We start from the raw sequence: 16,725 nt of genomic DNA, 5'->3' as shown, positions 1-16,725 counted from the left end.
CCGCTCTCCTCTCCATTATAATTATCAAGCACTCTGTCATCCTCGTCAAATCAAAATAAAATAAAATTGAGTACTTTGTCAGTGCGTATTTATCAGTTGATGCGACACCGCAACAGAAAATGACAAGAAAATCAGACATTACAAGCATTTACTAGTAACAACATTTCACCCAACCAGGGTTCAAACCTCAAAGTGACATTGACCCCTTCACGTTGATCTGCCATCTTGACAAGTCGACGTGGTAGGCGACGTCTTCTTCTCGGCATGGGCGTGGGCGAGTTTTTTCTACCGGAAAAGAGGGGGCAGGGCCGCAGGGGAGGAGGTTGTCTAAAGCTGGCAACCCGGACGCACAAAAGTTCAGAGAAGATAGGATTTGCCGTCGAAAGGGCCTCCACTGATGACCGATCGCTGTGAGTGGGTTATGGTAAAACAGTGCCAACGCCAGGAGCAGGCGGCCGGGTTAGTTGCCGCGTCAACCTGTGATCATGCCGGAGAACCGTTCGACGGAGACGCCCGGTGATTCAGAACCGAGAGGGAAACTTCTGTTCTCGTCAGTGGGTAGTGCCCGTGTGATTAGGAACAGAGAGCGTGTATGTCTCACGGTCTCTGATGAGCCCTTTTGAATTAGCCCTGGTTAAAGCATCTTCAACAGCCGCGCTATGCGCCGCGTGCAAAAAACTACTTTGCCACGCGTCTTTCGTTTGGTTTTGCGCGGCCGGCAGCGCTGGCTCCAACAGCCGCGCTAAAATGCAGCACGCGTCGCTCCGGCAGCGCGCAAAAAATACAGCGTGATTTTGGACACAGAATGGATTTGAAATCTTCAAAATGCAATGAACATGACATATAAATTTCACACAAACAAGTTAATGAATAAAAGTTCATACCCACAAGTTCAAAATCATGCCCACTAGTTTATCCAATCAAGTTTAAAATGCAAACCAAGTTCATGACACAAACGAAAGACACATCAAGCCTCGTCCCCGTCTTCGTCCTCATCTTTGGAAGACGGTTCTTCCTCCTCCTCCTCATCGCGCACCGCATCACGTGAAGCTCCGACGGTGTTGGCAAGATCTTCAACGGCATCTTCATGGGAATGTGTGTGAGGAGGCACACCGGAAGACATTCCGTCCATCGCGTCCGGAGGTGCACCCATGCCTCCCATGAGAGAAGCAAAACTCATGCCTCCCATGGCGGCCATAGCGTCGGGAGGTTCTCCAAAGCCACCCATGCCTCCCATGGTCTTCATGGTAGCTTCAAAGCCACCCATGGCACCTAAACCGCCCACGGTACCTCTGAAGCCACCCATGCCTCCCATGGCGCCAAAGCCACCGCCACCCATTGTGGGAATCATGGCTCTTTTTTGGATAAAGACTTCTTCGCGGGCAAGATTGACATACTCCTTTTGCACCTCATTGAGGATAGGTGTGTCCAAGAAGAACAAGTGCTTCTCCCCTTCCAACAATCTAGTTCGCTCCTCATTGCTCACCTTCCTCTCCTCCAAAGCCACCTTCCTCTCCTCGGCCGTCACCCTCCTCTCCTCGGCCGCCAACCTCCTATCCTCGGCCGCGGCATCTTGGTTCCTTGTCATTTTCCTCACCTCATTGGCTTCTTTTCTTGCCTTCACAATAGCTTCCATAACATTTTTGAGCTCATCATCTCCTTTCCTCTTCTTCTTTTCTTTTGCGTCTTTCTTGCACCCATCCGGTCGTTTTGGCTTCGAGTATGAAACCGAGTTGGGTGTGGGGCTTCTCTTGCCGTCACTTGATGCATCATCCTCCTCCTCCTCATCATCATTCAACTCAATTGTTCGCTTGCGTTTGTTGCTCAAATGCAAATCATCCAAATCATCACGCTTCTTCCATTTCTCATCATCATTCAACACTTCATAGCAATGAGGCAAGGTAAATATCCTTCCTTTCTTGATCTTCCCCTTCTTGGTTCTCTTCTCCTCTCATTTGAACAAGTTTTGTGCAATGTTGTACTACATGAAAACAAAGCAAGTTAGCACTTCGAACACCAACAACAAGTATGATGAACATGCATGAAATGCCACTTTATCATCCTCATTTGTGCCACTTGGGTTCAACTTGTCAACCGCCTTTTGTGCGGCCGCCCACCTTTGACAATCCGAGTTGATTGTCGACCACCGGGACCGAAGTGATCTCTCGGAGCAATCAATTCCACTCACGTTGCGAACATCAAAGTGTTCTTTCATCCGCCCCTAATAAGCATCTCTACTTTGATCACCTCCAACGGATGGATCCCTCGACACTTGCAACCAAGTATTGCATAGTAAGATGTCATCGGCGTTGGTGTAATTGCCCGCAATTCCTTTCGGCGCGTCGACAATGCCCTCACCATCCTCGTCCACCTCAAACTCATGCTCTTCGAAATGCATGTCATTGGTTTGAGACCAATGCAAATTGTTGGAGCCAACACCCATAGTTGACACGTATGCATCATCGTTGACACTACAAAATATATAGAACAATGCAAATAAGCTATCTATATGGATGCATTCAAAAAATAACAAGAAAAGAAAAGTTGGAAAAGTTTTCTACCTTTGGGGCATATCGTCGAACACGTTGTGCGCGTCGGCCGCCGGCTCAACGAGTGAGCTCGCCGGCGCTTCGGTAGCCGCCGCGCCCGTCACACGCCCCGCAAGCTTCTTTCTCCTCGCCTTCGAGGTGCCGGAGCCGTCCGCCGCTGTAACACCCACGATGCGGCTATATCTCCCACGTGTCGAGGCACGACTTAGAGGCATAACCGTATTGTGGTTTGTCGCAAGAGGGGTAATCTTCACACAATCCCATGTACTGAATAAGAAAGGGATAAATAGTTGGCTTACAATCGCCACTTCACACAAATAGCAAGTTAAACATACATCATACATAGTACAATCAAGGTCTGACTACGAAACCATAAAAGAAGACAACCCCAAATGCTAGATCCCCGATCGTCCCAACTGGGCTCCACTACTAATCAACCGGAAAAGACACATAACAGCTATCAAGATCTTCATCGAGCTCCCACTTGAGCTCGGTTGCGTCACCAGCACTGGTATCATCGGCACCTGCAACTGTTTGGAAGTATCTGTGAGTCACGAGGACTCAGCAATCTCACACCCGCGAGATCAAGACTATTTACGCTTATGGGTAGGAGAAGGTAGTGAGGTGGAGCTGCAGTAAGCACTAAGCATATATGGTGGATAACATACACAAATAAGAGCGAGAAGAGAAGCAACGCAACGGTCGTGAAGTTAGAAGTGATCAAGAAGTGATCCTGAAACTACTTACGCACAACCATAACACAAGACCGTGTTCACTTCCCGGACTCCGCCGAAAAGAGACCATCACGGATACACACGCGGTTGATGCATTTTAATTAAGTCAAGTGTCAAGTTCTCTACAGCCGGACATTAACAAATTCCCATCTGCCACATAACCGCGTGCACGTCTTTCAAAAGTTTAAACCCTGCAGGGGTGTCCCAACTTAGCCCATCACAAGCTCTCACGGACAACGCAGGATATTCCTTCTCCCGGAAAGACCCGACCAGTCTCGAAATTCCGATAATAAGACATTTCGATAATGGTAAAACAAGACCAGCAAAGCAGCCCGATGTGTCGACAATCCCGATAGGAGTCGCACGTATCTCGTTCTTAGGACACACTGGATAGATCAAGCTACGAGTAAAACCATCCCTCAAGTTGCCCCGAGGTGGCCCCGTAGGTTGCTCGGTTTGGACCAACACTTAGAGAAGCACTGGCCCGGGGGGGTTAAAATAAAGATGACCCTCGGGTTGGCCGACCCAAGGGAAGGGTAATAGGTTGTTAGGCAAATGTAAAACCAACGTTGGGCCTTGCTGGAGGAGTTTTATTAAACGAACTGTCAAGGGGTTCCCATAACACCCAACCGCGTAAGGAACGCAAAATCAAGGAACATAACACCGGTATGACGGAAACTAGGGCGGCAAAACTGGAACAAAACACCAGGCATACGGCCGAGCCTTCCACCCTTTACCAAGTATATAGATGCATTAATTAAATAAGAGATATTGTGATATCCCAACATATCCATGTCCCAACATGGAACAAACTTCGGCCACCTGCAACTAACAACTCTATAAGAGGGGCTGAGCAAAAGCGGTAACTTAGCCAAACAACGATTTGCTAGGAAGGAGGGTTAGAGGCTTGACATGGCAATACGGTAGGCATGATATAACAAGTGGTAGGTAGCGCGACATAGCGATAGAGCGAACAACTAGCAAGCAAAGATAGAAGTGATTTCGAGGGTATGGTCATCTTGCCTGATATCCCGCAAGAAATAAGAACGAGTCCATGAAGAAGGCAAACAGACGTAGTCGAACGGATCCTCACAACTCCGAAACAAAACCGAAGCTAACGTGAGAAGCAACCCGGAAAGAAGCAAGCAACATAGTAAACAACCATCACATAAACATGGCATGATGCATAATCAATCATGATGCATGTCCGGTTTAAAGAGGCATGGCATGGCATAGTGCAACAAACAATACTACAAATTAAGTGGAGCTCAATATGCAGCGGAGTTGCATATTGATGCAACATCACATCAATTATTTAGTTCTCTCTCATTTAAACTACTCAACAATATTAAATGTTTTTAAACATGTCAAGAAGTGAAGCATAATTAAACTAACTATCTAGGCAAGTTTAAATGAGGCCGAAAATAACAAACAACAATTTCGGAAAATCCCCATGTGCATATTTTAAGGTTGGTATTGTTCTGTCCTAAATCATATTTTAGAGTTGTTAAACATGCAAATTAATGCCACCATGTTAATCTATGCATTTTTCTACCCCATTTACATATAAAGTTTATTAAATTTGGAGCTACGGTTATTTAGTTATGAAATAAAGCATTTTAACATGACAATAAGGCAAAATATAAGCAAACAACATTTTAAACATTTGTAACATGCATGAAAGTAGCATATTAAGAAACTAGAGAAAATTCTAGTCACCTTTCATATATAAAACATTTTAATATGATGCACGGTTCATGAGATATGAAATGCATGATCTAGAGGGACTTTTCTGTAAAAACTGCAGTCTCCGGTTAATTGTGAAAATCGCAGCGTCAGGAAAAAAACAACGGGCTGAAACTGGAGGTGCTGGGAGCTTCTCACATTGGGCCAAGCCCAGCTGGAGGAGAGGCTGGGCCGCAGCGCCTTGCTGGGCCGCGATGAGGCACAAGGTGAGGCCGGCAGGGAGCGGATGCAGGCCTTGGAGCTGTTGGCGATGCTGGGCCGGAGGTCGCGGCCCATGCGCGGCCACACGCGGTCAACGCACGCGAGCGGACGCTGGACGGCGGCAGGAGGTTGATGCCGCGCGACGGGAGGCCGGGGACGAGCACTGGCGAGCGGATCCGGGCAGGATCCACTGGATCCGACGAGGAAAAGGCCTGGGCGGGCAGATCCGAGAGGGCGGCCTCGTTCTCGACGCGGAACGGCGATGGACAATGGTAGCGGGCGGAGCTCCGAGCTCGGCGCGCCATGGAGGCTCCCTGCGAGGAAAACCGAGAGGGCGTGAGGGAGAGAGCTGAAGGAAATATGCCCTAGAGGCAATAATAAAGTTATTATTTATTTCCTTATGTCATGATAAATGTTTATTATTCATGCTAGAATTGTATTAACCAGAAACATAATACATGTGTGAATACATAGACAAACAAAGTGTCACTAGTATGCCTCTACTTGACTAGCTCGTTAATCAAAGATGGTTATGTTTCCAAACCATGAACAATGAATTGTTATTTGATTAACGGGATCACATCATTAAGTGAATGATCTGATTGACATGACCCATTCCATTAGCTTAGCACCCGATCGTTTAGTATGTTGCTATTGCTTTCTTCATGACTTATACATGTTCCTATGACTATGAGATTATGCAACTCCCGTTTGCCGGAGGAACACTTTGTGTGCTACCAAACGTCACAACGTAACTGGGTGATTATAAAGGAGTTCTACAGGTGTCTCCAAAGGTAAATGTTGGGTTGGCGTATTTCGAGATTAGGATTTGTCACTCCGATTGTCGGAGAGGTATCTCTGGGCCCTCTCGGTAATGCACATCACTTAAAGCCTTGCAAGCATTGCAACTAATGAGTTAGTTGCGGGATGATGTCTTACAGAACGAGTAAAGAGACTTGCCGGTAACGAGATTGAACTAGGTATTGGAATACCGACGATCGAATCTCGGGCAAGTAACATACCGATGACAAAGGGAACAACGTATGTTGTTATGCGGTCTGACCGATAAAGATCTTCGTAGAATATGTAGGAGCCAATATGGGCATCCAGGTCCCGCTATTGGTTATTGACCGGAGACATGTCTCGGTCATGTCTGCATTGTTCTCGAACCCGTAGGGTCCGCACGCTTAAGGTTACGATGACAGTTATATTATGAGTTTATGCATTTTGATGTACCGAAGGTTGTTCGGAGTCCCGGAAGTGATCACGGACATGAAGAGGAGTCTCGAAATGGTCGAGACATAAAGATTGATATATTGGAAGCCTATGTTTGGATATCGTAAGTGTTCCGGGTGAAATCGGGATTTTACCGGAGTACCGGGAGGTTACCGGAACTCCCCGGGGAGCTAGATGGGCCTTAATGGGCCTTGGTGGAAAAGAGAAGAGGCAGCCAATAGTGGGCCGCGCGCCCCTCCCCTCCCTTGCGCCGAATTGGACAAGGAGAGGGGGCCGGCCCTTCTCTCTCTTTTCCCCCCTCCGCGAGTCCTATTCCAACTAGGATTGGGGGGGGGGATCCTACTCCCAGAGGGAGTAGGAATCTCCTGGCGCGCCCTATGTGGCCGGCCAGCCTCCCCCCTTTGGTCCTTTATATACTGAGGCAGAGGCACCCTAGAGACACACAAGTTGATCCACGTGATCTTATTCTTAGCCGTGTGCGGCGCCCCCTGCCACCATAGTCCTCGATAATATTGTAGTGGTGCTTAGGCGAAGCCCTGCAGCAGTAGTGCATCAAGATCGTCACCGCGCCGTCGTGCTGACGGAACTCTTCCCCGACACTTTGCTGGATCGGAGTCCGGGGATCGTCATCGAGCTGAACGTGTGCTAAAACTCGGAGGTGCCGTAGTTTCGGTGCTTGATCGGTCGGGCCGTGAAGACGTATGACTACATCAACCAAACGCTTCCGTTGTCGATCTATAAGGTATGTAGATCACACTCTCCCCTCTCGTTGCTATGCATCACCATGATCTTGTGTGTGCGTAGGAAATTTTTTGAAATTACTACGTTCCCCAACAGTGGCATCCGAGCCTAGGTTTTATATGTTGATGTTATATGCACGAGTAGAACACAAGTGAGTTGTGGGCGATATAAGTCATACTGCTTACCAGCATGTCATACTTTGGTTCGGCGGTATTGTTGGATGAAGCGGCCCAGACCGACATTACGCGTACGCTTACGCGAGACCGGTTCTCCCGACGTGCTTTGCACAGAGGTGGCTTGTGGGTGACAGTTTCTCCAACTTTAGTTGAACCGAGTGTGGCTACGCCCGGTCCTTGCGAAGGTTAAAACAGCACCAACTTGACAAACTATCGTTGTGGTTTTGATGCGTAGGTAAGATTGGTTCTTGCTTAAGCCCGTAGCAGCCACTTAAAACTTGCAACAACAAAGTAGAGGACGTCTAACTTGTTTTTGCAGGGCATGTTGTGATGTGATATGGTCAAGACATGATGCTGAATTTTATTGTATGAGATGATCATGTTTTGTAACCGAGTTATCGGCAACTGGCAGGAGCCGTATGGTTGTCGCTTTATTGTATGCAATGCAATCGCGATGTAATGCTTTACTTTATCACTAAACGGTAGCGATAGTTGTAGAAGCACAAGCTTGGCGAGGCGACAACGATGCTACGATGGAGATCAAGGTGGCACGCCGGTGATGATGGTGATCACGACGGTGCTTCGGAGATGGAGATCACAAGCACAAGATGATGATGGCCATATCATATCACTTATATTGATTGCATGTGATGTTTATCTTTTATGCATCTTATCTTGCTTTGATTGACGGTAGCATTATAAGATGATCTCTCACTAATTATCAAGAAGTGTTCTCCCTGAGTATGCACCGTTGCGAAAGTTCTTCGTGCTGAGACACCACGTGATGATCGGGTGTGATAGGCTCTACGTTCAAATACAACGGGTGCAAAACAGTTGCACACGCGGAATACTCAGGTTATACTTGACGAGCCAAGCATATACAGATATGGCCTCGGAACACGGAGACCGAAAGGTCGAGCGTGAATCATATAGTAGATATGATCAACATAAAGATGTTCACCAATGAAACTACTCCATCTCACGTGATGATCGGACATGGTTTAGTTGATTTGGATCACGTAATCACTTAGAGGATTAGAGGGATGTCTATCTAAGTGGGAGTTCTTTAAGTAAATTAACTGAACTTAAATTTATCATGAAACTTAGTACCTGATAAGTATCTTGCTTGTTTATGCTTGTTTGTAGATAGATGGCTCGTACTGTTGTTCCGTTGAATTTTAATGCGTTCCTTGAGAAAGCAAAGTTGAAAGATGATGGTAGCAATTACACGGACTGGGTCCGTAACTTGAGGATTATCCTCATTGCTGCACAGAAGAATTACGTGCTGGAAGCACTGCTGGGTGCCAGGCCTGCTGCTGGAGCAACGCCGGATGTTATGAACGTCTGGCAGAGCAAAGCTGATGACTACTCAATAGTTCAGTGCGCCATGCTTTACGGCTTAGAATCGGGACTTCAACGACGTTTTGAACATCATGGAGCATATGAGATGTTCCAGGAGTTGAAGTTAATATTTCAAGCAAATGCCCGGATTGAGAGATATGAAGTCTCCAATAAGTTCTATAGCTGCAAGATGGAGGAGAATAGTTCTGTCAGTGAGCATATACTCAAAATGTCTGGGTATAATAATCACTTGATTCAATTGGGAGTTAATCTTCCAGATGATTGCGTCATTGACAGAATTCTCCAATCACTGCCACCAAGCTACAAGAGCTTCGTGATGAACTATAATATGCAAGGGATGAACAAGACTATTCCCGAGCTCTTCGCAATGCTAAAAGCTGCGGAGGTAGAAATCAAGAAGGAGCATCAAGTGTTGATGGTCAACAAGACCACTAGTTTCAAGAAAAAGGGCAAAGGGAAGAAGAAGGGGAATTTCAAAAAGAACAGCAAACAAGTTGCTACTCAAGAGAAGAAACCCAAACCTCGACCTAAGCCTGAAACTGAGTGCTTCTACTGCAAGCAGACTGGTCACTGGAAGCGGAACTGCCCCAAGTATTTGGCGGATAAGAAGGATGGCAAGGTGAACAAAGGTATATGTGATATACATGTTATCGATGTGTACCTTACTAATGCTCGCAGTAGCACCTGGGTATTTGATACTGGTTCTGTTGCTAATATTTGCAACTCGAAACAGGGACTACGGATCAAGCGAAGATTGGCTAAGGACGAGGTGACGATGCGCGTGGGAAACGGTTCCAAAGTTGATGTGATCGCAGTCGGCACGCTACCTCTACATCTACCTTCGGGATTAATATTAGACCTAAATAATTGTTATTTGGTGCCAGCGTTAAGCATGAACATTATATCTGGATCTTGTTTAATGCGATACGGTTATTCATTTAAATCTGAGAATAATGGTTGTTCTATTTGTATGAGTAATATCTTTTATGGTCATGCACCCTTGAAGAGTGGTCTATTTTTATTAAATCTCGATAGTAGTAACACACATATTCATAGTGTTGAAGCCAAAAAATGCAGAGTTGATAATGATAGTGCAACATATTTGTGGCACTGCCGTTTAGGTCATATCGGTGTAAAGCGCATGAAGAAACTCCATACTGATGGACTTTTGGAACCACTTGATTATGAATCACTTGGTACTTGCGAACCGTGCCTCATGGGCAAGATGACCAAAACACCGTTCTCCGGTACTATGGAGAGAGCAACAGATTTTTTGGAAATCATACATACAGATGTATGTGGCCCGATGAATATTGAGGCTCGTGGTGGATATCGTTATTTTCTCACCTTCACAGATGACTTAAGCAGATATGGGTATATCTACTTAATGAAACATAAGTCTGAAACGTTTGAAAAGTTTAAAGAATTTCAGAGTGAAGTTGAAAATCATCGTAACAAGAAAATAAAGTTTCTACGATCTGATCGTGGAGGAGAATATTTGAGTTACGAGTTTGGTGTACATTTGAAAAATTGTGGAATAGTTTCGCAACTCACGCCACCCGGAACACCACAACGTAATGGTGTGTCTGAACATTGTAATCGTACTTTACTAGATATGGTGCGATCTATGATGTCTCTTACTGATTTATCGCTATCGTTTTGGGGATACGCTCTAGACACAGCTGCGTTCACGTTAAATAGGGCACCATCAAAATCCATTGAGACGACGCCTTATGAACTGTGGTTTGGCAAGAAACCAAAGTTGTCGTTTCTGAAAGTTTGGGGCTGCGATGCTTATGTGAAAAAGCTTCAACCTGATAAGCTCGAACCCAAATCGGAGAAATGTGTCTTCATAGGATATCCAAAGGAGACTATTGGATACACCTTCTATCACAGATCCGAAGGCAAGACTTTTGTTGCAAAATTCGGAAACTTTCTGGAGAAGGAGTTTCTCTCGAAAGAAGTGAGTGGGAGGAAAGTAGAACTTGACGAGGTAACTATACCTGCTCCCTTATTGGAAAGTAGTACATCACAGAAAACTGTTTCTGCGACACCTACACCAGTTAGTGAGGAAGCTAATGATGATGATCATGAAACTTCAGAACAAGATACTACTGAACCTCGTAGATCAACCAGAGTAAGATCCGCACCAGAGTGGTACGGTAATCCTGTTCTGGAAGTCATGCTACTAGATCATGATGAACCTACGGACTATGAAGAAGCGATGGTGAGCCCAGATTCCACAAAGTGGCTTGAAGCCATGAAATCTGAGATGGGATCCATGTATGAGAACAAAGTATGGACTTTGGTTGACTTGCCCGATGATCGGCAAGCAATTGAGAATAAATGGATCTTCAAGAAGAAGACTGACGCTGACGGTAATATTGCTGTCTACAAAGCTCGACTTGTCGCAAAAGGTTTTTGGCAAGTTCAAGGGATTGACTACGATGAGACCTTCTCGCCCGTAGCGATGCTTAAGTCTGTCCGAATCATGTTAGCAATTGCCGCATTTTATGATTATGAAATTTGGCAGATGGATGTCAAAACTGCATTCCTGAATGGATTTCTGGAAGAAGAGTTGTATATGATGCAACCAGAAGGTTTTGTCAATCCAAAGGGAGCTAACAAAGTATGCAAGCTCCAGCGATCCATTTATGGACTGGTGCAAGCCTCTCGGAGTTGGAATAAATGTTTTGATAGTGTGATCAAAGCATTTGGTTTTATACAGACTTTTGGAGAAGCCTGTATTTACAAGAAAGTGAGTGTGAGCTCTGTAGCATTTCTGATATTATATGTGGATGACATATTACTAATTGGAAATGATGTAGAATTTCTGGATAGCATAAAGGGATACTTGAATAAGAGTTTTTCAATGAAAGACCTCGGTGAAGCTGCTTACATAGAGAAGACATCATGTGAAGACTATGGAGCGCGAAGACTTAGTTGTTTTGTCATTCTTTTTCTTCTTCGTTGAGTCATAGGAACCATCGTACTGTTAAGTGGGGTCCAAGAGAACCCGTCAGAATGACTGAAGTGATGCTTAACCAAAATCCTATGTCTTCGAGCGAAGACAATGAGAGCAAATCTTATCCAGAGCTGGATAAGTCAGCTTTGCTTGTAGCCCAAGTAAAGTTGCCGTGTGTGTTTGAAATCTGATCGTTGGAACACGTGTCAGTTCCTTAGTGACCCAGGGTCATTTCGGACAAATCAGGTCGGGTTGCCTAGTGGCTATAAATAGCCCACCCCCTACAACCATAAATGGTTGGCTGCTCAGAGTTAGTGTATGGCTTTTGTCGTTTGAGAGCAACCCACCTCGAAGCCTTTGAGAGAGAATTCCTTGCGAGGATAAAGCCCTAAACACCCAGAGCCAAAGAGTGTTAGGCATCACTTAAGTCTTCCTGTCTGTGTGATCTGAATACTTATTACACTTGAGGACTGTGAATCCTCCAGCCGGTTAGGCGTCGCGTTTTGAGCATCCAAGAGTCATTGTGGATCGCCGGTGAACAAAGTCTGTGAAGGTTTGGAAGTCTACCTTGAAGACTTACCAGAGTGATTGGGCGAGGACTGGGTGTCCTTAGCTCAAGGGGAATAAGGTGAAGACACGGTCTTCTGAGTTGAATCTCAGCCTCCCTAACTAGACGTACAGTTGTCACAACAACTGGAACTGGTCCAACAAATGATTGTCTTCAACGAGTCACTGGTTTCATCCTTCCCATTCCTTTACTTACTGTTGGCTCTGGTGAAGTCATTGTATGATTGCATTATCTTTTGTCTTCACTGAGAGACCGCTTGTTTTGATTGGCTTCACATTATCTTCCTACCTGATCTATACTGCCTAGCTGCTATTAGTCGTTGTGCTTTCACTTCATTGAATACTTGACTATGGCTTGCTTAGTGTAGTCTACCTTCCGCTGCATGATAATAGGTTTATTTCTATCATTTGTCTTTGAAACTTCCATGTTTTGAAGACTTTCATAAAAATCGCCTATTCACCCTCCTCTAGTCGATCACTAGCACTTTCAATTGGTATCAGAGCAAGGTACTCCCTTGTTTTATGTGATTCGGTTTAACCACTTGGAGTTTTAGCTATGTCGACTGCAGGGATAATCAAAGTCTCCGCTGCGTGCCCAGTCTTTGATGGAACCGAATATCCCTACTGGAAGAATAAGATGCGCATGCATCTTGAAGCCATTGATGTCGACCTATGGTATGTCATCAAGAATGGCGTTCCCAAGGCTGGTGAAGGTGTCACCGCTACTGATGTCAAGAAGTTCATTCAATTGGACTCCACTGCCAAGAACATCATCTGTGGTCATCTGACCAAAGGACAGTATGGCCATGTGAGTGCTTTGGAAACATCCAAGCTAGTCTGGGACTGGCTCTCCAAGGTCAACGAAGGCGTCTCAACCCAGAGAGATCAGAGAATCAGTGTCCTTCGCAACCTCTTCAACCGCTTCAAGAGAAATGACAATGAGAATGTCCAGCTCATGTTTGATCGACTCACTGACATCACAAATGAGCTTCAAGCCCTCGGCACTACTAAGATCACCAAGCATGAAGTCGTCAAGACACTCCTGAGATCACTTGACAGCTCGTTTGACACCCTAGCCCTGATGATTCAAGAACGTCCTGACTTCAAGACACTCGATCCGTCTGACATACTTGAGAGGCTCAACACACATGAGTTTCAGCTTTCTGAGAAAAGAGACATCTACGGTCCCAACTATGGGCGAACTCGTGCCTTGAAGGCAAAAGCTGTCTCCTCATCTAAAGAAGGATCTGATAGCAGTTCTGATGATCCTGAAGACATTGGAAAGGAGCTTGCTATGCTTGTGAAGAATTTCCAAAAATTCACCAAGAAGAAAGGCTTCAGAAAGTCTTCATGATCAAGCTCAAGGAATGATGAAGCTTCTGCTCATGACTACAAGAAGAGAACATGCCACAAGTGCAAGAAACCTGGCCACTACATCTCTGAGTGTCCGCAGTGGGACAATGAGAACAACAACAAGAAGAAGAACAAGGAGTATGATTCTGACGACAAGAAGAAGAAGAAATACTCAAAGTCTTCTTCCAAGTCTTCCTCAAGGTCTTCATCACACAAGAAGAGCTCATCTGGCAAGGCCCGTGCGTTTGTTGGCAAGGAAATGGATTCAGAGGAGGAGTCCGCTTTTGAGGAGGCGGAGGTGGAGTCGGAGGAGGAGTCCGATTCTGGCGTTGCAAGCCTGGCTACAGCATACGTTGCCAAGTCCATCTTCAACACTGAAGACAATGACTTCATCACCGACACCGATGCAAATGACAAGGACTACTCCGCTCCCACCTACTGCTTCATGGCACGCGGTGCCAAGGTAAACACACGCACTACTCATTATCAAACATCCAGTGAAGATGACTCTGATTGTGGTGCCAAACCCAGCTACAAAACACTTGCTAAAATTGCAACTAAACAACAGAAAGCTATGGAACATATTCAAAAACTATTAGACAAAAGTGATGACCTATTAGATGCTGAAATGACTCGATCTCAGTCCTTAATTGAAGACATAAAAAATCTTCATGTTAAGTATGAGGAACTTGAAAGTCGTCATGAAACGCTCTCAACAACTCATGAAAAGCTTTCCTATGATTATCTTCAAAGGAAGCAAGATCTTGAGAAATTGAGAGCGGCTCATGAAGATCTTCAAAAGGAAAATGAGTCACTTCGTGCCAAACAGATCAGTTCCGCTCAGGAAGGATTTGAACCACCATGTCTTAAATGCATTGAGCGTGACAATGCTACTTCTGTTGCTGGGTGTTCTACTGCTGCTACTAATGCAATATCTTCAACTGTTGATGTGGTAACTAACCCCTCTACTGAGGATACCACTGCTATTGCTGATGAAAATGCAAGGTCGAAGACATTGCTTGAAACAGGGATGTACAAAAGTCTCAAAGGGCATCAGACACTATGTGATGTTCTCAAGAGGTAGATCCTGAACCGAAACCCTAGGAAAGAGGGTCTTGGGTTCGACAGGAAATGAATGCTGATGGCTCTTACTGGAAACCTGAGCAGTACCCCAAAACCACATGGGTTGTTGCAAAGGAACCCTCAGTGGATCCATCCACGCTGTCAGGCTTCAATTGTGCTAATCCCATTGTTATTGATGAATCCTTTGATGCAAACTATAAACTATTTGAGAATCAGAATGGTGAAGTGTTTGCCAGGTATATTGGTATTAACTGCAGGAATGGGCCACCTATGAAGAAAGTCTGGGTGCCGAAAAGATTGCTGGAGAATCTTCCTGTGAATGTCGTCATGACACCACAAGTGAAGAAGACAAACCCTAGACCACAAGCTTCATATGGTCCAAAGGCTTCATACAGACAAAGGACTCACCTGAGTCGCACTAATGCAAATGTTTTGCAGGGAAGCCATACTCAGGCCTATGAATATTAGTGTGTTTCATCAAACCGCCATGTTCATAAGACCAAGAACTGGTCTGCTTATTCTTATGAGTATTATTGTCCACCAGCAAGACTTTTTGCTAGGGCTCCAAAGCCAAAGTTCTCAGATGCTGCACTTAGACTCATTGCTTCGAAGCCACCCTTGAAGATGTGGGTGGCTAAGAAAGCTTCACTCTCTTTTGCAGGGAAAGGTCTCCAGCCAAGAATCAAATTCGTTTGAAGCTATTGTTGGGGACCTTGAACATCTTGTAGGGCGCAAGATCAAATGCCCAAATGGTCTTATTATGTATTTTGTTCCTGAGTCGCTTGTTACTTGCCCTATCAGTCCTAACCTCGATCTAAGCTTTCATAATCCACTTGCTCGTCAAATGTTTATGCTTCACAATTCTCTTCGTGAAGCCTATCCCCCTAACTGCACTGTAGGGTACGACACCAGCTGCTTCAGAATGGATTATTGATAGTGGGTGTACTAATCACATGACTGGCAAGCGAAGTCTTCTCATGGACTCAACTTTACGTCCATCTGACAAAAGTCACATCACATTTGCTGACACTGGTAAAAGCAAGGTATTGGGTCTAGGTACAGTTGCAATCTCAAGGGATCAACACATGGATAAAGTGATGCTTGTTGAATCCCTTTGTTTCAACTTAATGTCTGTCTCAATGCTTTGCGATTTAAACATGATTGTGATATTTGGAAAATATCGTTGCCCTATTCTAATGGATGTGACGCCCCGATTTAATCGTACACTAATCATACACGCAAACGTGTACGATCAAGATCAGGGACTCATGGGAAGATATCACAACACAACTCTACAAATAAAATAAGTCATACAAGCATCATATTACAAGCCAGGGGCCTCGAGGGCTCGAATACAAGAGCTCGATCATAGACGAGTCAGTAGAAGCAACAATATCTGAGTACAGACATGAGTTAAACAAGTTTGCCTTAAGAAGGCTAGCACAAACTGGGATACAGATCGAAAGAGGCGCAGGCCTCCTGCCTGGGATCCTCCTAACTACTCCTGGTCGTCGTCAGCGGGCATCACGTAGTAGTAGGCACCTCCGGTGTAGTAGGAGTCGTCGTCGAAGGTGGCGTCTGGCTCCTGGGCTCCAACATCTGGTTGCGACAACCAGGCAGAAGGAATAGGGGGAACAGAGGGAGAAAGCAACCGTGAGTACTCATCCAAAGTACTCGCAAGCAAGGAGCTATACTACATATGTATGCATTGGTATCAACTGGAATAAGGTTGTTATATGTGGACTGAACTGCAGAAAGCCGGAATAAGAGGGGGATAGCTAGTCCTTTCGAAGACTACGCTTCTGGTAACCTCCATCTTGCAACATGTAGAAGAGAGTAGACTGAAGTCCTCCAAGTAGCATCGCATAGCATAATACTAACCGATGATCCTCCCCTCGTCGCCCTGTGAGAGAGCGACCACCGGTTGTATCTGGCACTTGGAAGGGTGTGTTTTATTAAGTATCCGGTTCTAGTTGTCATAAGGTCAAGGTACAACTCCAAGTCGTCCTGTT

This window comes from Triticum urartu, chromosome 3 (genome assembly GCF_003073215.2).
Source record: "Triticum urartu cultivar G1812 chromosome 3, Tu2.1, whole genome shotgun sequence".
Classification (NCBI taxonomy): domain Eukaryota; kingdom Viridiplantae; phylum Streptophyta; class Magnoliopsida; order Poales; family Poaceae; genus Triticum; species Triticum urartu.
The sequence above is the reverse complement of the archived record's forward strand: the minus strand, read 5'-3'. Positions refer to the sequence as shown.